General features: G+C 39.3%; 1 protein-coding gene across 11 annotated transcripts in view; it reads right to left on the reverse strand.

Annotated features, from left to right (window-relative positions):
- The window catches only part of LOC131571203 (uncharacterized), a 48,912-nt gene extending 43,799 nt beyond the window's left edge, over positions 1-5,113 (reverse strand). For 3 of the 11 annotated variants that reach the window (XM_058823822.1, XM_058823823.1, XM_058823830.1), the window contains exons 1-3: positions 5,039-5,105; positions 1,588-1,672; positions 951-994 (exon numbers count right to left, since the gene is read on the reverse strand). The gene's annotated coding sequence lies outside the window, so the exon portion shown is untranslated. Of the gene's footprint in view, positions 1-950; positions 995-1,575; positions 1,674-5,038 lie in introns of those variants that run through there. The other 8 variants (XM_058823820.1, XM_058823821.1, XM_058823831.1 and 5 more) reach the window with 5 other exon arrangements.
- Between the last annotated feature and the right edge of the window lie 20,162 nt (positions 5,114-25,275).

Genomic DNA, 25,275 nt, shown 5'->3' on the forward strand with positions numbered 1-25,275 from the left:
AGATGATGCATGTATAGTCCCTCTTCTTTAATTTCTAGATTTTAATTTTCTTTTCATTTTCTAGCTGTCCAACAGGACACAGTTAGTGGTGAATGTAAAGCATTGATGCCACTTGACCTGCTATTAGGCACATCTAATACTCAATGTTAAAATTACCTACATGATATAGACAAGCATATATTAGGCTTCCCAACAATTAGTATTTTTCTCTCAAAGAGAAATCTGTCTTTTAAAGACTCTTATATAACAAAATATGGTTTAACTGCTCAATATTATTTCTAGCAAAACAAGTGATTCTCAACTGTTTGCAGATTACTTGGTTATGAAATAGAAATTTTTCTTTGCTCTCCAAATTTTAATCTTGGGGAAGTGTGTACAGTACTCCTAAGGTATTGTGTCTCTGTGGTGTTCTCCAAGAGCACAAAAGAAAATAAATAGTTATTAGAATGGTTATTTATAAAGAAAGTGAAAACTATTTCTAACAAAATAATCTGTATTGTATTCTAGCTGGTAGGACTGTTAACTGTACCACAAGAAGAACAGAGAACAAAATCCCATCACAAAAACAGATTTATGTAATTCTTCAGAAAAAAAAAAATGCCTTTGCAATGCTATGGTTGTTTTTAATCTAAAGCTACTTTAGAGTTTCATTCTACTTGTGTAAGCTTGATTTAGGAGTGCTGCTCTAGGTCAAAGAAGACTAAGAGTATCCAAGCAACAAGTGATTAAATAAATTATACTTTTCAAGTTGTCTTGCAGAAGAAGAAGGTTTACCTAGCAAAAGTGAAAATAAGGGGGGGAGAACACAACATCTCAACCCAAATTCTATATATATATATCACATTCCATCTAAACATACAGTGTCTTTCTGAAGAAACTTTGAAACCTGAAAGCACAGACTGTCAGCAATGAGCCACAATTTTTCTGTGAGGGAGATTATTTGCACACACCTTATGTAACAGGATTCTTCTTCTTCTTCTTAGACCTTATCCTACTGAATGTTTTGCCATGGGAGAGAAAAACAGAAAGAAAGCATCAGTCATGGATTACTTTGCTCTCTCTGGAGCGACCCTCCATTACAATCCTAGGGAAAATGATGAAGTTAATGTATTCTTGTGACTCAGGACACCATAATATTAAAGTTGCACAATCATCAAAGCTGTAGCTGAACTTTATGTATTTAATGTCACAGATTATTGTCATTGTTTCTTGGTGGTGGTTTGGTTTGGGGAGGGGGGGGGTTTGTTTTTCCTTTTGTTTTTCACATGTCTTTTCCAAATGTTTTAATGGTCCAAAACACCAAGTGTCCCAAAGTATTCAGAGGATGAGTTAATCAGAAGTTTTTAAAGTACTGCACAGAATCATCTGGAGGGAAAGGGTACAGAGTTCTTGTTATTATTCAAATTCTAATATCATTTCCAGAAGTTGTCATTACATCATCATCTTCTTATCTGCCCGTGGCATACTATAGCAATGCATTTGCTATAAAATATGTTTTTAATATTCTGCACATCCAAAAAACATTAAGCCAAAGTAGGATTTAATTTATCATCATTTAACATATTTTCCATTTACCTTTTGTCTCACCTGAATTCTGTAAGAGAGAGGACTCCTAAATCTCAGAAATGTCTTTCAACAGGAGCTTTCTCTTTTCTGGCTAACAAATTCATTCCTGTTTGAAATGAAAATAATTTTTTTAATTTCCAGTGACATGAAAATTCCACAGTTAATTTCTGATGTAAATACCAGCAGAAAACATTTCCATTTCTGCAGCAATATACTAGAAGCATAAAAAGATTGGGAATCCTTCATAAGGTAAGAAAATTGTTTACACTGAATCAAGCAATAAACAATTATATGGGGGGAAAAGAACCATAAAAGGGAGAAATTAATAGAAATTAGCAGTTACTTCAGTTCTGTGTCTTTTGAGTTGCAGCTGGGCACCCTAACCTCTGAATTAAGTGCTACTGGAAGAAAATAACAATTCATAAGATTCTCCTTATGAGAATGATTCTCCTTGCACTACGTTCCAGCATTTTTGTGGGGGGTTTTTTGGGGGGGTTTTTTGGGTTTTTTTTTTTGTTTTTTTGTTGGGTTTTTTTGTGGGTTTTTTTGGGGGGGAGGGTTGTTTTGTTTTGTTTTTAATTTTGTTTGTTTGGGGGGTTTTTTGGTTGTTTTTTTTGGGCTTTTTTTTGGGGGGGGGAGGTAGTTTAGTTTTATTTGTTTGTTTGTTGTCTGGTTTTTGTTGTTGTTGTTTTGGTTTGGGGGGTTTTTCAGAACACAGCTCTCTCGCATGCACACGCACAGAACTGAAACAGGCCAGCCCTGCTTTTGCGCAGCTGATCTGCTGAGTGCTGCCAGCTCCACACAGACAATTTTCACTTCTCATTCAGCCAGTTTACTGGAGTTGAAGGCACTTCACAAGATAATTTTGGACACTCCTCTTTTCTCGGCAAATCTACAGGGGGGAAAAAAGAGTGCTTGTTTGAATGGGCATGACAGAAGTTTAAGAAGCTGCCTGCCTGGAGTTTAGAAACAGCACCTGTTTGCAATAAAAAGAAAGTGCAAAGCAAAACCAGATCATGTCTATAACATCATGCAGAACCTAGGAATTAAGCTCAAGGAAAAAAAAGCCACACAACTGATCCCTGAAGTAATCAAGGAAGAAGGACAAAGGCAGATGAGTGTGAGAAGCAAAGAACATTTTCCTTTGAGACCAGCCAGGTGCTCAGAAAATACCTGCGTTAGGCATCACTCACTGCCTGTTCTTTCAGCACAGTGACATCTAAGGGTGCCTGTGCTAATGCCTAGGGAGAAATCCTTCCTCATCTTAAACCCCCTGTGAGTCACAGGAGAACAAGGGAACTGCTACACTTTTATCATTTAACTTGTGTGCTCCAGTAAGGACCCTTTGCTGGTTTGACACCAGTATTCTCTGTGACTGGAGACTGATACTCTCATCTGAACCAGACAGTACAGAAAACTCTGACAGTTTTGTAGTGCAATGTGATTTATTGTGATTTTTTTACTTCCCCCCATCCCTGCCGTGCAGTAAGTAAATCCAGCCTGGTTATTTTCATCATGGTATAGCATGCAGGGGCTACAGTCTTGGCTAAAATACGTAAATTAATATTATTGTTTTCTTCAATCAGAATAAGCTGTCTTACAGATAAAATTAACTTCTGAGAGTGACTGCTAGTTACCCTATTTATTGGAATGTAATTAAACTATAAACAGCATTGCAGTAAAATCTGACATTTTGTCTCGTGTCATGGTGCCAACTCACAGTGTATTGGGAAATAGCTTAATAGAAATCAGATTCTTCTAAGCAGCATTATTTTATCCTTCTGTAATAGGTAAGAGGAGTACTTGGAATGTAAAAATATTCTCTTTAATAACATGTAGGTATTTGTAATCTTTGGATATTGTAGGTATTCCCTCATCTGAAATTTACAGCATGGTATCACAAAATTCTACATAATTAGGCAAAGTGTAACCATTTTCCCACTATCATAAAAAGCCCTCAAAGTCAAATTTTAACTGACACCCTCTCTTTTCAAGGGTTCCTTTGAATAATAGCTCTTCACTTCAGACAGCATATATTTAGGGGCCAGGGAGAATTTCGTGCACCTCTCTACCAATCTTCCGCATAAATTTTGAGCAATATTTCTTGTCTGTGAGCCCTCCCAGCTGACAAAGAACACTTTAAGCCCTACTGCCAATATTCTGCAGCTCCCAAACATGGAATAAAGTATTACCACTCCCCTCTTACGGGAAAGAAGATTTTGGGGTTTTTTCCTCCCATTTTTGTCCTCTTTTCTGCAAATCTCTGAACAAAGTTATTTTCATTAGCTTCTCATTTTTTGTGTATGTGATAATAATCAGTTTCTTTAAGGAAACTGCAACTTAGTTGTCACTGGACAGCAAATGTTACATACTAGGCAAGGATTTATCCAAGAGGTTTTGCCTGTGAGCAGAGGGACATCAAATTTTAGTGTGAACTGTGTATTCTACTCCCTTGAAAATTCAGTATTATGTGCAACTTAAGGACATTGAAAACTTCACATCAAAATGGATGTGGAATTCTGTCAAAGAGCCAGCTGTCTTCAAGAGACAGAATTCCTGGCTGTACGCAGACAAATTTCATGATTCCAGTAAAGCTCAAATGATGCAAAGTAGGTCAGGCTTGCACAGCTTCAAAGGAAATTTAAGCAGAGCCTAAAAGATGTCCGGTCAAAGTTTTTGCAACAAAAACTGTAATTTTAATAACTAATATTTCCCTGTATTAGGCAAAATCTCTGCATATGAAATGTTCTGTAACAGAAGAAAATTCTCCAAGCAGGAGACTAACTAAAGTTATTGTTAGAGGTAGGGGAGTAAAGTGGACGAAAGGTTTCTTCTGCGCTCCGCATCACCAAAAAGGTATGTTTGCTTCTCCTGTTCTTTGAAACCAGCGCTGCGATAAGGGAATGGAACTTTGGCAGGGAAAGAATGCAACAGCCCTCTGTTCCAGCTGGTTCTCAGAGATCAGAGGGGCTGGGAGCAGCTGGGCTCCCTTTCTCTTTTCAGCCAATTTGGCACCATCAGCCTGGTCACGTTCAGTGGGAACTTTGTGATCACAGACTCACGGAGGGTGCAGTTCACCCTCTCCTGAGGCCATGGCCGAGTTCATGAACAACCTGCACAACCCAGAATCACAAACTTGCATGTGAATTCACCTGAGTTTCGTAAAAAATTCATGGATCAGTTCGTTGGAACAACAGAGGGATGATTCACTAGCTACAGAGTATCAGGGTGCAGTAATGGAGATCTGTTAGAGGTGTACAGATGATATGATAAATATGTATCATATTTTATACATGCATATATTTATCGGTCTGTGTATATATATGTAATATATATATATATACATATATAGATAGATAGATAGATACATATATTAAAAAAATACATATATATAAAATATAATCTATCTAGAGACACAGATATATAAATATTCCCACATCTGCCCCAACACATCTCGAAGCGCAGAACTTACCCAAAGTGGCCCGTCAGGAAAAAAGGAGAAGAGGCAGAACCTACGGACCCATCCAAAGCAAGCAGAGATCTTTCTCCCCCCCCCCCCCCCACTGTGCCACCAACACTGCCCTTCTTTTATACTATAGTTTTTGCCCTTCCCAAAGGGGTGGAACAGTCGCCTGTTATAGGTTGGGATGTTGGTGACCATTGTCATACGTGTAAGACATGTTTTCTTTTTTTCTTCATTTGCGTTCTTAGGGGGGTGAAAACTATTATGTAAATCAGAGCCTAGATTGGTTTTGGTCAGAATTTATAGTTGATACCAAAGGTAAAATAAACACTTGGGTCCTCCTCCACCCTCTGAGGCAGCAGCAGAGGCTCTCTGACCTTCAACAGAGATTTTTTTCGTTATCTCCTTAACAAACCAGATTTATAACAAGGCTTGTTTCCCACAGGGAAGGGGGAGTGAGGCCAGTGGCTGGTGCAGAGATGCAAATGTTGTCCTGCTCCTCACTGAAACAACATCAGCTGAGAGGACTCGCTTCACTCCAGATATGTTTCAGTCTTCAGGCCTAAGCCAGGTGCAAGATAAGCACAGGGCCCAGCTCATGTTATTCTTCATCAATTCTTCACCAACTTAAGGCAACTCTGGGGCAAATCCGAAAATTTACCACAATCTGCCAGCTATTATGAAGCACAGACATTCCAGATTACTTGATTAAGTAAATTTTTTACTTAATTACTTGATTATATTCAAGCCTACGTAAAAATATTTACCCTTCAAAAAAATCTTTCTCAAAGTGGGGGTAAACTTATACAACATTTGCCCCAAGGAAGTATAATTTGCACAGTATAAAAAATTTTATGGTTTTAGACTAAAGATATCAAAGGAGTCTCCATGCATTAAAAGAAAGCAGTGACTTGAAAATGCAATAAAAATTAACAGTTCTACAGGAAAGTTATGAAACTTATATTACTAAAATAATTTAGGAACATGTTTAACTAACAGATTTTAAAGCACACTTATTTTTGTTCATGCCTCAGAAAAGGCAGACAGCTTAGATCAATGGGAGATAATGTGTTGATATGTAGCAGTCAGTGTTTTCTAGGATTCAGTAAAAAACAGGATTATCATCCTTCTAGCTATGCAAACTAGAGTGTCTTGGTAGATTGTCAAAACACAAGACATCCAAAATACTCGGACTGGAAAGAGAGTCACATTTCCAATTTTCTTTTGCAAAGGGTTTTCAAACATGTGACTTTGATTAGAAATATGCAGGACATGAATGAAGGAGGTGCAGAGTATCCCCGGCTGAGACTTAAGAAGGAAAGCACCTTTTGCACCACTCTCATCACTAAATTCCTGTGAGAAAAGAATACCCAGTTAGAAGAAAAAAAAAAAAAAACGCTCCTGGATGAAATGTGTCACAAAAAGAGATTTTAGGAACTGAAATTGGTACCTGTGTGGTGTCAGGGAGGCCTGACATCCATTTGACATTCTGCAGAGCCCTGTGAGGAGACTGGCACCCCACCCAGTGCCTGTGTGAGCTCAGCACAGGAGGAGTCAGAAAAAAATAGATACTTATGCAGGAAAGACTTGTGGCTACGCAGAGACATAGTTATGACAACAAGAGCCTATATCCTTTTCAAGCAGGTGAGCTGCATGCAAATGTAATTCTTAGTCCTAGGAAAGATTCCTGTGTGAAAATGCAACTGCCTTTCTGCAGCCTCCCTTGTAACCCATCCAAAAAGAGAGACAGAGGTCCCAAAAATGCTGCAATTTGCAAGTGTTGTACAAGGGGCAGTGAGAACCTGACTGACTCCTCTAATGAGGAGAGCAGGGGGGGACCAGAGGAGACAGCCCCGTGGGACACTGCAGAGCCCTCACAGAGGTGCACGTCTGTGGCCTTGCTCCTCAGGAAGAAAACATCACTGTTTGCTCCTAAAGCAGCTCATATCCTCGTCTTTTCCTACAAACAGGGAGGACTGAGGAAGTCAAGGATGGATTATCTGCAGGCACACCAGCTGCAGAAAACAATCCCTATCTGCTCTCAGATGTTTCCAGCTCCCCATGAAGATGCAGCAGGACAGGTCTTGTTTTCTAGACAAAGCAGAATAGCATGGTACTCCTTTCCTAATCCTGTGGAAAGGGAAAAATAAAACATACTTTTCCCATGGAACAGCTCAAACTCTTGAATTTTGTTACCTGATGAAAGCTGCCTTTCAAATATATGCTGTTCAAATTTTTCCAGAGAATCATAAGAGAGAAGAAGAGGAAAAGAAGGAAAATGGAAAAGGAAAAAAAAAGCCATAATGATAAAATAAAATAAAAATTTAAAAAGACTATTCCTTATACTGGGAAAAAAGGGGACAACCAAAAACTTGGGAATAACAGAAGTTCAATAAAAAAATTTAAAAATTACAAAATAAAAATCTTTCTATCTAAAAGCTTGTCCTTACACCCTGAACAAATCATAGTTTTAATTCAAATTCCTGAGAGTCCACCTGGGTATTTGCTTTTTCTACCAGATGCTTCTAACTACCTGATAAGTGAGGAATGCCTGTCTCCTAACTAGTGTTGTGCATAAATAACTGCAAGACAATCAAACTTATGTGAAAAAAGGTTTTGTGTCTTTCTTTTAAATAATTTAACAAAAGGGATTCTAATTCTTGTATTTAGAATATACCCATTTCTGCTTTCATCAGTGTTATTCCACCATAGATGTGAACTGAAATACAGAAAATTCAATTTTTAAATTTTAAGGGGAAAAAACCCTACACTTTTATCACAAGGAGAGTGGACACACAGTCAAACAGAGTTTGTAGAGTTTCCATCCTTGGAGATGATCAAAACCCAGCCAGACATGACTCTGGGGAATCTGCTTCTCCTCTCTCAGATTTGTAGGGTTGAGCAGATGATCTGCAGTGCTGCCTTCCCACCTCCATTACTCTATGATACAGGAAAAGGAAAGAATGTACCAGAAAGGGAAGGAGATTCTGAAATAGATGCAGCTGCTCATGAACAAATCCCCTTGTTTCAGAAGGAGAGAAGAACAGTGGTGAAACACAGTGTATTTTGAAACCATCTGGTACTGTCTGAAGTTTTTATGTGTGCTGCCTGTTCTGATTGCAATTCCCTGTAAAGACTCCAATAGTCTGAGACATGAGATGAGCAGACCTGCTTTACACTGGGTAGGCTATGTGAAGGAAAGTCAAGAGTACAGGAAAAGACTAAAAGGATGGAAGAAGGAAATAAAGTGTTTGAACAAATAGTGAGTTCTCGTAGTGGTAAATGTATATAATTGTGGCCAAAGTTCCTTCCCACTGTCCTGTTTCAGGTATGTTTGTGCACACTAAGATGTGATAACCTTTTTGTTTGTTGGTTTTCAGCTCGGCTTGTGTGCAACAAGAATTTAAATAATTACCACAGGAAAAGAATTCTTTTAAATTGACAAAAAATGTTCAGTCTGAGCTGGCAAAAATTTTAACCCAATAACTTCCTGGAAGTAAAACAGTTGCATTCTTGCTTAATGAGTGTTCCCCATAGCTTTTGTGCATGTTTCTGTGAAGTTTGTGTGTGCTTTTGGGAAAGTGGCACTTTCTAAACGGACCTCCCAGATCACAGGGACCACTTCCCACATCCACCTTTCTGGCAAATGACTTTTCTCATGGTGAAGATGCTTGGAGACTGAACACAAGGTGATTCCTATTAGCCATGGCCACAAGTACAGCTGATGCAGGTGACAGGATGACACCTGGGATGGGGATGGCCAGAAACCATTCCACCCTCCCTCCTCCTCCTATTTTCTGAAGATCAGCTGGGTTACTCAAGTGCTTCAGTCTTGAATCACCATCTGTTAACGGCATCCACACGAATGCCTCTGAGAAATTCATAACGTTTGACTCAGTTACCCTGGAAATGTCCTTCAGTTTCACACTAAATGAGGAGCTATAAAAGCTAAGCCATAGTGCTGGAAAGTTTAAAACCCAAAACAATGCAGGACCTCTGCAGTCCAGCAGAAGGAATATTTAGGCTTTGCAAACATCTGTCTTTTTCTGTAGTTTGTCTTTAATGGCCTCTCAGAAAGACTAAGGTCTCTCACTATTCAGAAAATCATTCTTTAAGGAGCTATTAAGAGAAAAGGAAGATAATTTGGTCCTAGATAATTAGAAACTCTCCTGACTATGTTAAGGATAGGTTTGTGTACATTTGTATGAATACCTAAGTATTCTAGGGAGGTGTAGGAACTTAGGTCTGCTTAAAAATTAATGGTCTTGGAAGGAGACTATTTAAACCAGGATGGGCAACACACTGAAGGGTGTAAGTGCTAGAGTTTAAAAAAAAATATTTGAAAATTGAAAATCTTTGAAAAACAATATTCTCAGGTTGAAGACATAAGCTTGTCCTAACCTGCCAAGAATATGGTGTGGTCTCCCTGCTGTGTTCTAGAGGAAATATGAAAAGGGCTACTTAGCAGTAACAGAGAAGCAGAGAAGTTACTGATATCTATAGGACTTCAGTATTATCCCCTGGCATGTTAACTGTACAGGTAAATTCATAAACTTGTAAATAAAACCTTTCAGATTTATTTTTTTTTAAATCTAGCTGGGAGAAACAAAATAAAACACAACTTTAGTCCTAAGCTATCTCTGTTCTCCCAGCTAGCAAACACAAATTTTATGTTTGACCTGAACAACATGCTGGCTAGCTAGTGAGGAATTTTCAGTGAGTTATGAGCACAATTAAAAGCTCATCTTGAATACTGTGATGACTTTTAGTTTTATGACTGCTATGTCGTAAAGATATATAAGACCCATCACTACCTGTAATATCAGAGCCATAAAGACTTCTGTATGTGCAAACTGAAAATTTTAGAGCCTCTTAGTTCTTAACTGATCTGGTTGGGAAAATAAAACACGGGAGGTCCAAGTATGAGAAAGCAGCTACAAAATACTTTAGTTAAAACTGTAAGTTTTTGTCTCAGGATGAGAATGTCTTAGAGGAATTGAATCTCAGGAATGACTAGAAGATAGTGAGTGTACCAGAGTCAATAAATAACAGTAAAAGTTAAGATAGCAAGAGACATATTCAGTAATAGCTGTAAGTGCAGTATTTCCCCATAACTGGGAGAGATAGAAGTGGCAATTGTTCTTGTCACTTTTTTCTTCTTCAGCCTTTCGTTTTTTAAATATGTCAAGAACAAAAATCCCATTTTGACCAATATAATTGTGCCCCACATACAGTAAAGAAGCTGTGATCTTCAGCTGGCAGAAGGATACTTCTAACCAGAACTGTCAAAAACCTCCATTTCAAGGGTAGCTGTTGTTAAGTGCTGGCAATTTGGGGCAGAAAAATTATATGTGCCACTTCAGTCTGTGGAGAAACACTGAAAGACAAAGCACTGCAAGGAGAAGTGTCTGTGGGGGCAATAATTCACCAGAAACAAGAAGTCTGCAGGCCCAGGAGCAGGGAGACTGAGGGAGCCTGGTGTGCTGCCCTGAGAGAGGCAGGAAACAAAGGATGGAGTGGCATGGAGGTGTGGCCATGCTCTGTTTAAAGCAATGCAGCCAAAGGGAGCTAAGACAAGGAAGGGTCCAACCAAGAAAAAAAGCTTAACTTTGCTTCATTAACTCAAAAATACATATTGCTTTTCATGCTCTGCATACTTTAATGAAGTAAAATCTGTAAGTACTTTGCACATATGACTGAAGTCACTCAAACCCTGATCATGAAATGGCATCAACTTTACCTTTCCCTCACCCTCAAAGGAACTAAGTGTAACTTCAGAGAGGAGGTGTGCCACCCTTCTGTACTCAGACAGCTGACAGACTGCTCCCGTCTCTTCTCACAAGGATGCCTACAGGTAAACTTTACTCCAGTGGTAACCAGTGTGCTCATGAATAGTAATTTCTGAATCCTGTCCTGTTATAGCAATCAATAAACAGCACTACTTGCGAGCCTGTGATCATCAGTGTTCTCAGATTTAGTCTAAAGCACACTGTGAACCTGTGGTTGTGAAAGTTCATCTTGAAAAAAGGTTTATTGTGTCAAATTGGCTACTCTCTAAGATTATCTGTGACTCTGCATCACAAGGGTCCTGCAAGGACTAGGAAAACAGACAACATTCAGACTAAAAAGGCAAGGTCTAGTCGGCCCTGGGCCCACTAACCTGTGCATAATCTGGAAAGCATGTGGCTGTCTCTCTCCTAAATTCTTACATGGCGTGGCCCCATCGTGCCTTACACTACAAACAGCAGAGCCCCTTGCTTGTGTCACAATAATTTCTTCCTATCAGCTGCAAGATTCAGATTCCTTCTGGAAACAACACAAGCTGTAGATCTATCTCAAAGTGTTCTGCCACAGATTTTGCAGGTACTGCTCCTTTGCAGAGGGCAACATGGGAACACAGAGAGGGCCTTCACTGGCTCACTCCACTCTCCTTCAATGACTTTGAAGATTCTGTGGTAAAGAAACAAATAGCTTATAAAGTGAATTTCCAATGGCAACAAGTTTAGAAACATTTCTCTTTTTCTCTACCCCTACCCTGACTTCACCTTGTTCTCTACTGAGCAGGAGGGATTTTTTTTGAAGTGGACATTCCTGATTTAAAAAGGGTGAATATATCAGTGATCTGCTGCATCAGTTTTATCTTTCAGCAACATTTTTCAAGTTCTATGTATCTTTGAACAATAGTATCATGGGAGACAGTCTTTCTCTCCTCTCCTTGTTACCCATAAGTTTGTGGAGAAACATGCAGCAATTGATACCTATCTCTACTGGGCAATATAAATTCTGTTAAGCTAGCCTGAATCAATCATCCATAAGGCCTGTTTTAATTTATCTCAAACTTCTTACAACAGAGAGGGTAGTCTCAAGATTAATTTGGGTCTGGGTAGAGAAGAGCAGAAATCAGGGTACAAAATCCCCTTTTCTTTTTTTGTACAGCATGCTGACAATAAGTGTCAAGGCTATCAAAAGGAAAACAAATTTTCTGTCTCTCCTTGGAAGTTATTGCTTCCATTAAGCCACTCTCTGACTTTAGGGAGAAGATCGAGACACACACCAGACAATCAGAATGAGAAGAGGTATAGTTATCAGAAAAGGTAGGGCTGACTCATGCTGCATAGACTTTTCATCAAATACTCCAAGAATCCTGTTGAGACACTGAATCTTGGGTTGATGGAAGCATGGAAATGCAGTCCACCAGGAGCTGCAGTTCAGTGAAACTCAAACTTTAGAAAATAGTCCCTGTGCTGAACAGCCTGCACTAATAAACAGCAATTAATGTTGTAGGATGCACAAATATTGAAAATTTACCTTGTCGATTACAGCTTCAGTTCTTCCACCAAGTCTGGGTATTTTCCCATGCCCAAATGTACTACCTTGGGCAAATATTGATACTCCATTAATTGATCTCTTGCAGTGCATTTTAATGAAAAGCTAATGCAATAGATCACATTCATTTCACACCAGGTACTGATGGAAAGCTGATGGGTAGAAATATGCACTTCTGAAATATTACCCAAAGAACAAGATTTAATGGACCTAGAAAATGTATGGAAATGTGAGTCATTCTGACCAATTACATATATTAACATTCCACTTTTTTTTATCCTTATTGTCTTTGATGCAGAGAAGATCACAGCTTCTGCCAGGCATGGAAGCAAAGGTTTCTGTAACTGAAATGATGGAAATTCTGGAGAGGGTGTTGAGAACAAGCAAAGACCACCAAATCAGTTGCCACGGTATCTGGGTGGAGATCCAGAAGCAAACATGGGCCAGAAAGCTGTTGTCACTGTTGTCAGTTTTGACACCCTGCTAATACCATCAGAGGAGCACCAAGAGCTGATGGGAGTCTGAGCAAGTATTTTGTATTAACTCTTCTGGAAACATGACTGAGGGCCTGCAATAAATCAGTTTGATGGTACCTGGGTCTGTGAGTCATTTGATATGGGATTATGCAACATCTGCAAAACACCAATGTCATTCTTCCTCGTGTGCATAAGTGAGACTGGAACTCTTGGCTGGAATAAAGCAGAACGAAATTTCTACTTCTTTCTTGGCCAAATGCTTGACTGTGATCAACCAGGGAATCGTCAGAAGGCTGTAAAAGTTAAGAAGTGCTTTGAAAATGTAGTGAAGGTGCTTCTGCTAAGCATGTGCTGGTGACAACAAACTGGCATACTAATTATTCACATTAGAATGTGGCCCGTGTTTGATGAAATTTAGTAGAATCATTATTAAGTAAGATCCCATGTCTTACCTCAGTTGTTCCAGACAGAAAGATTTTGTGTCTCCTCCACCTTGTCCAGCAAAACTCCAAATTGACCACTGAGGAATTTCCAGGTTTTGTCATCCAACAAATCATACCCTAAAATACAGGTTTTAGTGGCACCAACCAATATTTCAGCACTGGTCAATTTATTATCACCAGGGAGCCATTAGGATGTGTTTGCAATGAGACATTCTTTAAAATTCTGTCAATTCCTGCAGTTTTCACTTTTTGGTGACCAGCCTTTATATTTAGGTTGTCTGCTGCTTTATAGTAATTACTGCATCTGTGCCCTTGTGTCAACAAAGGAGTTTAAAAAAGCTTGCTTCACTCTCATAAGGATGGAAATGATGGGTACTGGGGCAATAAAAACCTTCCTCCATCTCATCATTATCATCACCATGCCAGATGTCTCTGTGCCATATTTTGAGGTCTGCACAGTTTTCCACTTTTTGGCTTTCTTTAGCTAAACCAAGAATGGCAACAGGTTCAGTGAGAGACCTAATTTTTCCTGCAGCTATTTTTCTCAGTTTTCAGCTGCAGAAAATACTTTTTCAAGTTCCTTATTCCCTGTTTTTAGGTTTTGGGTTTCACTTGTGAGGAGCTCTACTCATGTACTTTTCTTAGTGCTTTCCTTCAAAAGTCAGTAATGTCTTCAGAACCTCATTTTTGGATTTCAAAGTAGTATATTCTAAATCTGGAATTTTTGAGGGGAGACAGTACACTTAGGTTTTCTTTTGTGCACAAAATAATTTAATCTCTAATACTGTGCAAATAATTTTTTGTCATTATATTTTTTAAACTTTTTACACACTTTTCTAGTTTTCTATCTACCACTTTATGCTCATTTTCCCAAAAATTTTGGGCCCATTCTATTCCCTCTCAGAATTATAACTGTTATATTTTTGCTGTAGTTCATTCATGGCAATCCTGCTGACTACACTTTTTTTTTCTGTTGCACTAGAGGATGAAAATTGGCAGAAAATAAACCCAATTGCATTCCAGCTGGTACTCAGAGATCAGAGTGGCTGGGTATGGCTGGGCTGCATTTCTGATTATGACCAATTTGGCACTGTAAGTCTGATTTCTCTCAGTAAGGACTTGCACAATTGCTGATTCAAGAGTAGTGTGGTTTACTGGAGCAACAGATTATGCAGGTTCTGAATTGCTGTTTTTAAATGCACTTACTCTGTTAGCACTAAACATGCTGAGGCCAATGATTAACTAAACTCTGTTCACTCAGCTTAACTTCACCCTTCATTAAGCTTAGTTTCACCTGGGTGTGCTCTGATGCTGTCAGAGGCACAAATCATAGGAAAGAGTCATAAAGGATAAAGTTCCAGCAAGTGCTAGCCCATGATCAGGTGGAGCTTGAGTGACTTTGGTCACATTTGTGAAGCATGCACAGGTTTGCCTTCATTAATGTATGACAGGGCAGCAAATGCCACCTGGTTGGAAAAGCAATGCGAATTTTCAAGTTAATAAAGCAAAGTTCAGGTTTCAAGCACCAGTTGGGTTCTTCCTTTGGCTTAGTTCCCATGTATTAAACAGCGCACAGCCACAACACCTCCATGCCACTCCATCCTTTGTGTCCTGCCTCTCTCAGGGCAGCACACCAGGCTCCCTCAGTCTCCCTGCTCCTGGGCCTGCAGACTTCTTGTTTCTGGTGAATTATTGCTCACATAGACATTTGTCCCTGCTGAGTTTTTCTTTGAGTATTTCTCCACAGGAGCCCACCAGAGTTCCATTGAAAATTAAATGAGTGGGGAACAGCATAAGAGAAGCCTTCTCCCAGCTTCACCAATTTCCCAAGTAAGAAACCATGTAAGATTTTCAAATACTCTTGAAGTTCAAGCCTTGTGGTTCCAGCTTAACCAGAACAGATAATAATTTCAGGAATTCCTAGGTCTGCCTGTATATGGATTGTACTTGGATAATTGAGTGGCTGACACTCTGTTTGCTCATGAACATTTTTCCAAATTTGGCATAAAAAATAATTTCTGTTCCACCACATCCATCCCCACCACCAAGGGCTAGTTTGATCAATTAAAGAAATTTGTCATAAGTAAACAGATTACAATGCCTTTGACACCTTTGGAGGAGGAGGAGGTGGAAGGTGGTGGTCAGGTACCATCAACTAACAGCATTTGGACTTGATAATGCAAAATATTAATCATGCTCCTCCTCTGTAGAGCATCAGGAATAGTCAGAAGAGCCAAATATAAATTCTTTTCTTAGCTTACGTGGAAGTGACTGGTTCATGACTAGTTTAGCACACCTAGAAATTATCTAGGAGATAAACCAACATTTTTATGCAAGACTGTTTTCCTTGCCTGAGGCCTTAACTCTGACACTCATTAAGCTGCAGATACCTTTGTGACAAGATTGATACAGAGATAAAAAGGTAAGAGGGAAGAGTTTGACTTCCATGCTTCAGCATGGAGTGCATGAGTTCCTGCAGTTTGAGGAAAATCACATCTGCAGTTTTTAGATTTTCTTCCTCTATTCTAAAACTTTTTCATTATAAAAAGATTTATGTTTGTGATCTAACACCTATTTATATACTGCCTAGATAAACAGGCTAAATCTGTGCTGTCAGTAAACACAACACTAAGCACCCAAAATGAGATTACTCTAACCTTTCTGTTACAAATTATTTATTGATCTTTTGGAACAGATCACATAACTCACCTTAAAACATGCTAATTTCTGGATAATGTTCTGGATAACAGTCTTGCTTCAGAATAAATACCCATTGCATTCCCAAATGTCTGCCTGTAACAACAGTTCCCTTTCTTCTTGAGGAAAGGCTGTAGATCTCCAAAAAAGCTTCCAAGTTTCTGCTCGTTCCTGCATTAACAGGATGACCATCTCTAGACAGCCCTTAATGTGTCTCATTGTCTCAGTCCATTGTCCAATAAAATGGCAGCCTTGGGCTATTCCTGTTACCTTACCTGTCTGAGATCAGAAGCATCCACTTCTAAGAGCAGCAGCCTTCTCCTCTGCCCCACATCCAATACCAGGTTAAGAACTGGGGAGACAAAACGTAAAACTTGTGGCAGGAAAGAGAATGGTATTTCTACTTTTGCTTTCTCTCTTGCTTGCAATGGCAGCTGACTTGGCAATATGTGTATGGAAAATGGAAAAAATTCCCTTTGCCCCTCATTTATTTTCCTGAGAGCAATCTGTAAAGTCTTTGTGTGGTACGGTGTATTAAGGGCTTGAGAGAGAAAAGAAAACCACCTGAGGGGCTGCTCCAGCAGGAACTGTGCACACCTGGGGTCCTATAACCCGTGGTGGAAGAGGGCCTGCATCTCCCCTCCATAAGGAATATGCCTTTCCAGGAACAAAGTTCTGAGTTGAAAGACAGGCAGGTCTGACTAATGTCTCAGTTTGGTTTTCTTTGAAAAAGAGTACTTAATTGTAAACTGAGCTGGTCTTTCATTCCATTGTTTGAACCTTTGCTCATTTCTGATTTCTTCTCATTTTCATTTTTTTGCTGTTTGACCTTATCTTTTATTCCCTTCCACAAAACAAGATTAACGTGATGCCTCTCAGTTAATGCTTCTGTTATGCTGCCACAGGCTCACTGCCTGTCTTCTGCAGAGTCAGTCATCCCTCTGGATGCAGGAGCCTCCAAAGATTGCTTGGTACAAAGTATATCTATGCTGAGAACAACTCTTTTCTCAAAACATCCATCCATAATGGATTATGTTATGTTCCACTTTCAGCTTCTAACAGGAGTCATCCTAGCTGAGCACAGAAATGTCAACTTTGCTGTTTTAAGAGGCTGCTGACTGCTTAAACAGTACCTCCTCTCATCAGCTTGTGTGCCATCACTGGCTGTCAAAAAGGGTCAGTTGTGCTTGCCCTTTATTGTTCCTATCTGCATTTCTACATAAAATATCCCCAAGACTAAACTGTACTACTACAGAAAAAGAAGTGATGGGACAAAGGGCAGTGATACCCTCCTGCATGCCTGTCTGTAACATCTGTTTGCTATGACAGATCCTGACTGAACACAAAAACCCTTCCCCAAGTTTGGCTCTTTCTGTTTTGCAACCTCTGTGTTTATGGCACTGCTCATATATGGCTGGAGCACGTCTAAAGAGCACCGACAAAACAGGCCCATTACTGTTGTGAAAGCTGCCCACAAAATGCTTTTTCTTTTACTGCAATAATATCTTGGTAATAGTTGGCATTCATCCTTTTCTGATTCCCTGAAGTGCAGTGTGTGTGGTGTATCCTTGAAATATTCTTATCTACTGATAACTGCATGGGAGCATCTAGTCCTGTAATAGAAAACATCAGAATTTGTCTGTTAGGGATTCTTCTTGAAAGTTTGTTCTGGTCTTTTGATTTTTTGTTAGTTGTTTTTTTGTTGTTGTTTTGGGTGCTGTTTGTGCAATTGTTTATTGTTGTTTCTTTGGGGTTTGGGTTGTTGGGTGTTTTTGGTTGGTTGGTTGGTAGGTTGGTTGGTTTTCTACACAACTTTGCTCCAATATTGCTATCTAGTGTTTTACCCAGATTTGAATTATTACATAGTACAGCTCAGGGGGGACACACATTCTTTAATTAACAGTGAAGCTTGCACTATCAGATATGGCTATGAAGTGTCAGAATGTTAATTTATTCCCTCTCCATGTATGGAAGTTATTCTTGTTTTAATCAAAAGATCATCATTTTTGTATAAACTCTTCAACTCTTCCCTGTCAGCTTCTGTGCAATCACTAGCTGACTTTCCAAAATTAGGAATAGTAGCAGTGTTACATAAAGATAAGTGCAGAGTCACTTTCATTTACTGCAGAGGTCAGCACTACAGGTTATCACAAAACTGTGAGACACATGGATCCAATGGGGAAAAAACTCTCAAATTTATATTGGGCTTTCTCTTTTTTGTTTGTTTTTTGGTTTTCATGAGTTTGTTTGTTTGTTTGTTTGTTTGTTTGTTTTGTGAACTGATGGATGTTGCTTCACATTTTGGCTCATAACCTTGACTGGCCAAGAACCTATTTTTAATGCTCTCCAGTTTTGATCCTGTTATGTCTCACCTCTAAAATGAAGATAATAAAATTAGAATGTGCTGAAGATCATGGAAGGTAAACACTTTAGTATTTTATGATACACAGACTCCTCTGACACAGCATCACAAAGCAGCCTAAAGGAATCAAGACTATTTTCAGAAAGAGTTTTTAAAAGATGTAAAATGAAATTAATTGTTTTCCATAAATTCCAAGTCCTCAAGCTCCTCATTGCAGTCCATGACCTCCTGTGAAGAGAGACCTCCAGATGCAGCTTTGTGCTCACTACTCCTTCAAACAATTCTACAATTCCTTTTGCATGCCTGAGAAAAATCTTTTCTGCTGTGGCCTGGAGCCTTTCAGAGCATCTGTTCAGGTTCTGAGGGAGACCCAGAAAAGATTTATGAAGCTTTGCATTGCCTATAGGGCAAGTCCAGAGGTTATCTGATTTCACCCCACGTGACAACTCAGCTTCAGCCCACTCACTCCCTCCTCGCCAGTGGGGGTGGTAAGGAGAGAATTAGAAAGGTGAAAGTGAGAAAAATCATGGTCTGAGATAAAAACAGTTAAATAAGTACAGCAAAAGCTATGTGCACAAGCAAAGCAGGGCAAGGGGTTCATTCACCACTTTGTACAGACAGGCAGGTGCTCAGTCATCACCAGGAAAGCAGGGCTCTGGTAACAAGGATTTGGGAAGACAAATGCTGCCTCTCTGAACATAAACCCCTTCCTTCTCCTCCCCAGAGCCCCCCATGCTGAGCATGATGCCTTCTGGAATATCTCCTTGTTCAGCTGGGATCAGGTGTCCCAGTTGTGCTCCCCAGCTCCGTGTCCACCCCCAGCCTCCTGTCTGAAGGGAAAACATGAGGAACAGGAGAGGCCCTGGACTGTGTAAACACTGCTGGGCAATAACAAAAACATTCCTGTGTTTTCAGTGCTGTGTGCACAAATCCAAAACACAGCCCACACCAGACCCTGGGAAGAAAACGAACGTGATTCCAGATAAAACCAGTGCAGAGAACCTGCATCTGTAACAGCATGGATTCAGGAAGCAGCTGAAAGGGTGAAAATGTTGGGGGCCGCTCCACTCCTATCCCTTCAACAGCTCCTGTTCTGCTCTGTAAAGCAGTGGAAAGCAGCAGTGTGTTTCAGTAAAACCACCAGCTGCTCAAAACCACTTATCAATACCTATCAATATAAAAGACCTGGAGAGTGAGCTTCCTTCAGACACTTTTCCAAGAAAAAGTTGTATTCCTGATTTCTGTACAGGGATTACTAGCATAGGATATTATTATTCTGGCTCTAAAAGGAGTGAAAGACCAAAGTCAGAGAGAAATGGACAGATTTGATTTTTTTCAAAAGAGAAACAAGAAATCCAATACTTTTACTGCTGAAATCTGTAAGTAAGGTTTATCATTATATTTGTGGACATCTCCATTCTTCTTTATGTCTGATATCTGTCCATGAATACTCTGACTTGAAGTTCACAGAACCTTTGCAGAATTGCACATTCTGACACTTCCAATTGGGCCATCACCTTCTCAGAAGCCATTCAATGCCACAAAAATTTAGATACCTGCTAGCATTCAGCAAAATACTAACTGCTTCTGGAAACTTACATCGTTTTCAGTCTTTACTAAAGAAATGGAACCTGCTTAATGTTCACGTTGTGTGGCACCTGCTGTGTTAATTCCAACACATAACATCAAAAATCCCTTATGTGTTCTTTGTTTAGATCTGCTTCCCTGTGTCTAAACAGGGCCACACACAGCAGGATTTTGATTGTGATAGCAGCATCTCAAAGCATCACATCATGTATGTAATATTCATAACGTTAAAATTTTATTCCAAGTGTAGTCAAAGTCCAGAATTCATACTGCATGTAAGAAGACAGCAGAACTGCTTAAAACAATGCGCTGGGAAAGGGAAGAGCCTGACCTTCAAAAGCACAAAACCTCCAACAGCTACTGAATTATTTGCTGAAAACACCTAATCTTTAAATAGCTGCAGTTTGCAAGAGCTGTGCTCAAACACTTCAGAATGTTTTCGGAACGTTAGGAAAAACAACTGAAGTACAGCAAACACCATAGTTCATGATTTACCAAAAATTTCTCCTGGAGAAATCAAGACTTGTAATGAAATAAAAGGACATTTTTGGAGGCAGCAAATAAAAAGAAAAAAGAAATTTAAAATAAAGTATAACCCACCAAATGTTACAAGGTCCATTCAAATTAACCTTTCATTGAGTTTTAAAAATGTGCAACACATCCTTTGTTTCATATTTTCTCTCTTACAAGTGGCATGTTCAGAGTGACTCATGCCTGCATTTCCCAGAGCATTACTCAATCAAGCATAAACCTGCAAATCTATAAATTCCTGCTCTCAGATCAAGAGCTAATGGCTTCAGTCCAACATATCCATATCCTGGATAGGGATATTCCTTTACATGGGCAGCCTTGGTGGCAAACGAATGAAACTGTCATGAATTCAGGTTTATGGAATATGTGTAGAGAAGATTTGGGAAGACTGGGGAAAATTTTAGGAAAGAAACAACAGTTCATATGTGATGCAGTCTTTGTAACAGTGGGGTGTGGACTCGGATGGATGCTGGGGATTTCTGTCAGCCCTGCTGAGGCTTCCAGAGCTCTCAGAAGGACTGGTCCCACTCTGTGGGGCTCCTGCTATCCACCACCCTCACTGGATTTTTGAGAAATCAGCAGAAGGATTAGAGGTAAGTATGGGCCCTGGTAAACACAGTTTCACCTGCCGCATTTCTCGCCAGGTGCATTTCTCATCAGCCTAGGCAATCTTTTTTTTTTCTGAAAGTACCTACTTATTACCAGACTTTAAATTCTAATGGCACAAAGAACTTTGCTCCTCCTGTTATAAGTAGGTGAGTACTGGAATCAAAAAATATATGCTGAAGAATGAAGCTGTGTTTTTCAGCAAGTGTAAATTTGATTAGCCCTGTTGGCCATGTGCTAATGGTGAATAGGGCACAAGGAATTCTGTGTCTCATTGCACACCCTCTGCAGGTCCTCCATGGATTAGGTACACCTGATGGTTGAATTCCACAAGGTCTCTAATAAAAACATTTTCAGGATACTGGGTCAGGATAACAGCCCTTAGAAGTGTTACACAAAATGGTCCAGGAGACTTTTGAGTTCCTTTTGGTGGGCTCTGCTGTGCACAAATACTTTTCACCAATTCTACTAGGTAATGTGAAACACCCTAGGAATAATCTCCACATCACTAGGACTTTGATTAGATTAGAATTATTTTATTTCAGCCTAGATGCATTATTTTCTTATATAATTGGCAGTTAATTTCTCTGCATAAAAAGACTTAAAAATACTCGCCATTCAGCCTAAAATTAACTAACTGTAAGAAAAACAGGAGAAGTAAAAATTCAAGTAAATATTCAAGGAAGTAAATATTCTCATGCTACACTGTAGCAGAGATGTTGGTGTGCAGGGGGACACCACTCCCTCACATCAGCCTATCCACCTGTAGCACATCCATCACCCTGGACACTGATAGGGGACACAGATTTCTGCTGGCACTGGTTCAGCCCAAGGTCAGATCTGCAAGCACAGTTTTCAAGGGAATAAGTGGAGTAAAACTGGACAATGAGAAACCATCCTGAGCTTTCCACTGTGACAGGAGAGGAAATACACTCTCATCCCACATAAATCAGTGACCCTGAAACTCCCTTTGCACCCAGGCTCAACATATCCTCCTGAAACTGCTCCCAGAAAGGCAGCTATGGTGAGAGATAAAGATGCCAATGTCCAAATATTTTGTTTTGCTCTTTTCAGCTGAGTGAAACTGTATCTCACAAAAAAAAAACCCCACACCAACCCGACAAAAATTTCCACCTGCACACCCTGAAAACAATTGCAACTATACCCTCGCCACACAACAGACTTCCTAGGTTAAAATCCACAGTCTTCTCTTTGCCAAGCCATCTGTGATTACTGATGTTCCAGTATTCTTTACTGGTTTTGGTCTGAAAATGATGGTCTCTGGAAGAGGGCAGAGAAAAGAGCTGAAGGAAGAAACCTCTCAATTTGCTGCTGCAAATCTGTGGGAAGTCTTTTCTTAGAGTCCTTGAAGACTTCTGCATTGTGATCAGAACTTACCTAGTGAATCAACATAACCTGAAAGAAAAGACTGCTCTTTCTCCCCTGGGAAGGTTTCACTTCCTGGTAATATTCAGAAATGCTTTACTTCAAATCTACCTCAGCAAAAATCTACCTACACTGAACTGGACTTGGTCCCCTCACAGCAGGCAGCCCTTTCCTGACCTGATGTAATATTTCAGTCAGTTTTAACTGTTCTTCTCAATAAATTTTTTACTCTTCAGTTCTGAGGAGAGCAGCCAGGAACACACCAAACACCAGACAATGACAAATTCAATCAGTGCTGAACTGCTGTTCTGGCATGTCTGAGGGCAAGTCATTCTTTTCATGTGTGGTCAAGCCTGGCAATTACCTTAACAAGGACAGCACAGGAAAACCATGAAGAGCTGGATACCAGCAGGATCTAAGCTTATCAGGGACCAATTCAGCACAGCATGCTAAATAACTCCACTGATTAAACCTTCTGAAATCAGAGATGGACTAGGCTCGTGGCAAAGAAAAGAGAAAGGCAAAAAGAAGAAAAGAGGAAGAGATACTCAGAAATCACTAGGGGTAATTCAGCACTTTATACAGGAACATTTTCTCTAACAAACAAAAATTATCCCAATGTTTTGAAGTGCATCTAGACACATTGCATATGCCAATTTATAAGTCATATATAGGACAATCATTTCAAAAGCAAATATGAAACCAGAGACCAAGTTTGAATTGAGAAAAAGTGTTGCATGAAATAGCAGCAAATAAGTCCACTAGAATTCCTTGCAATTATTCTCATGCCATGTCTCACTCAATTTCCTAGCTCATTAGAGGTATTTCCTACAAGACACAGTTTTCACAGAAGTCTTTAGAAAATACCTGTTTGCCTCAGATGCCTTTTCCCCATAGAAATCTGCAATGATTCATTGGTTAACTTGCTTTTTCTCACTTCTATGAAGAGATACCATATGTAAGATTAAAGAATTTATGTTCTCCTTGCATTTTTATCGAATTTAGAGATACTTTATATCTAGAGATCTAGAGATACTGTGCTGGGACAGGGAAAATTCTTGTCACTCAGGTATCTGCAGGCAGAAAAAAAAGGAGATACAGCAAAGGCAACAAAACTGGCAATATTTCACTCTTTTCTGTGTACAACAACAAGGTTTAAAATTCTTCAAGTGACAGCCATACAGTAAAGATGCTGAGATGTTACATTCTAATCTTTCATATTCTCTGATCTTTCACATGGATGTACAGCAGCAATTACATTCTTTATTTCTAAGTCATTAACATTGTTCCGTTTATGATAACACATAAGGTGCTTACAGGGAAAATGCTTAGCAAATGCAAACAAATTTTTTGGAGATACACAATGCAAAATCTATTGCACTTGTATGAGTAAAAATATGGTAAAAATCATGCACTGATGCACATCAATGTGCATGCCTTCAATTAATTGTGTGAAGGCATTAGTTGTCTTAAGACACTTAAATTTTGTTAATTAAAATTTGATTAATTTTTTCAGAAATAAAAAACACTCAAGTAAAAAATAAAATTATTTTTAATATTTTAGAAGTAAAAGACCAGATTTATAAAATCAGAGAAGGATGGAGTAACCCTGCAACACTGAACATTAGGACTAATATGGAAAATAAAGAAACCAAGTCCTGCAAGTTGCTCTAAAAGCAAAGAACTTTCCTTGCATTATTTTTTCAGCCTCCTAGAAGAGTAAGATTATAAACCTAATTTACAATTCTCTGCAAATAACTCATTTCAGTTTTTCCTGCTGAAGTGTTACACACCTGCTAGACCTGAAACTGAAAAATAATTCAGTAGCCAGTAGGATTCTTCCATGAGAATTGAAAAACTAGTTTGCAATTATACTTCTAAAGTCTGTTTGATCTATCCTTGCGGAACAGCCTTGCCCTGAGATATTTGGAAAGTTTTGCTCCAGAGTTCTTCACATGCCACTTAAGGCAGTCACTAATGATGTGTGACACTTCCGAGCCAGGCCTGCTGAATCAGGCAAAAGAGGATTTGTACCAAGACTCCCACATCCCAGGGGAGTGTGTACCTGTTATGCTGTGACACTTCTGCCTCTGCGTTAAAGGAGGTCACTGAAGCAGCTCAGTGTTCGTTTGGATCAGTGATGCAGTTATTGCTCATAACTGTACAGATGATTGGTTGCCCAAATCCTGTATAAGCCATTCACCAGAATATTTTCCCTGTCTTAGTTTCAATAAAATTAAGAATCAAGACATTTACTGGGAACATCCTAACTCTTTCTGATATTGATGTTATGTCAAATATGAATGGGAAGTGCAAGATCAGCCTGAGGTATCCAGCTGGAGTTCTGCAGTATTTGTAAATCTCAGAGGCACAGCAGAGTACCAGAATCACACTCTTAATGAAATATTTTGGACCAGTAAATTTTCCTGGTAAATATTAAAACAAAAACCAGAGTGGGGATAGGCAACATATCAATACTATGTATATCACAAATATAGACAAAATGTGACTTTCTTCAGCCTTAAAATGAGATTCTGGCTCTCTTTTCCTAAACACGTGTTTATTTCAGTCAGTGAAGTTTGGCTATGTACAAATTTTCCAAACAGGTAACCTCCATTTACCATTGTTTACTGAAATTCAACAGCCATTTCAAGATATCATCAGCAACAAGGGCTTTGTTAACACTCTTCCAGGTACAAACAGCTGCTAAAGTGAGAAATTAGAAACCTGTGTTTGAGCAAGTAGGACAGAGCCCTGAGGGCAAAAAAACCACTGCAACTTCTAAGCCCTGTATTGAACCCAAAAGCCACAGGTTTGTCTTATTAAAAGTTA

This window comes from Ammospiza caudacuta, chromosome Z, assembly GCF_027887145.1.
Source record: "Ammospiza caudacuta isolate bAmmCau1 chromosome Z, bAmmCau1.pri, whole genome shotgun sequence".
In the NCBI taxonomy this organism is placed as follows: domain Eukaryota; kingdom Metazoa; phylum Chordata; class Aves; order Passeriformes; family Passerellidae; genus Ammospiza; species Ammospiza caudacuta.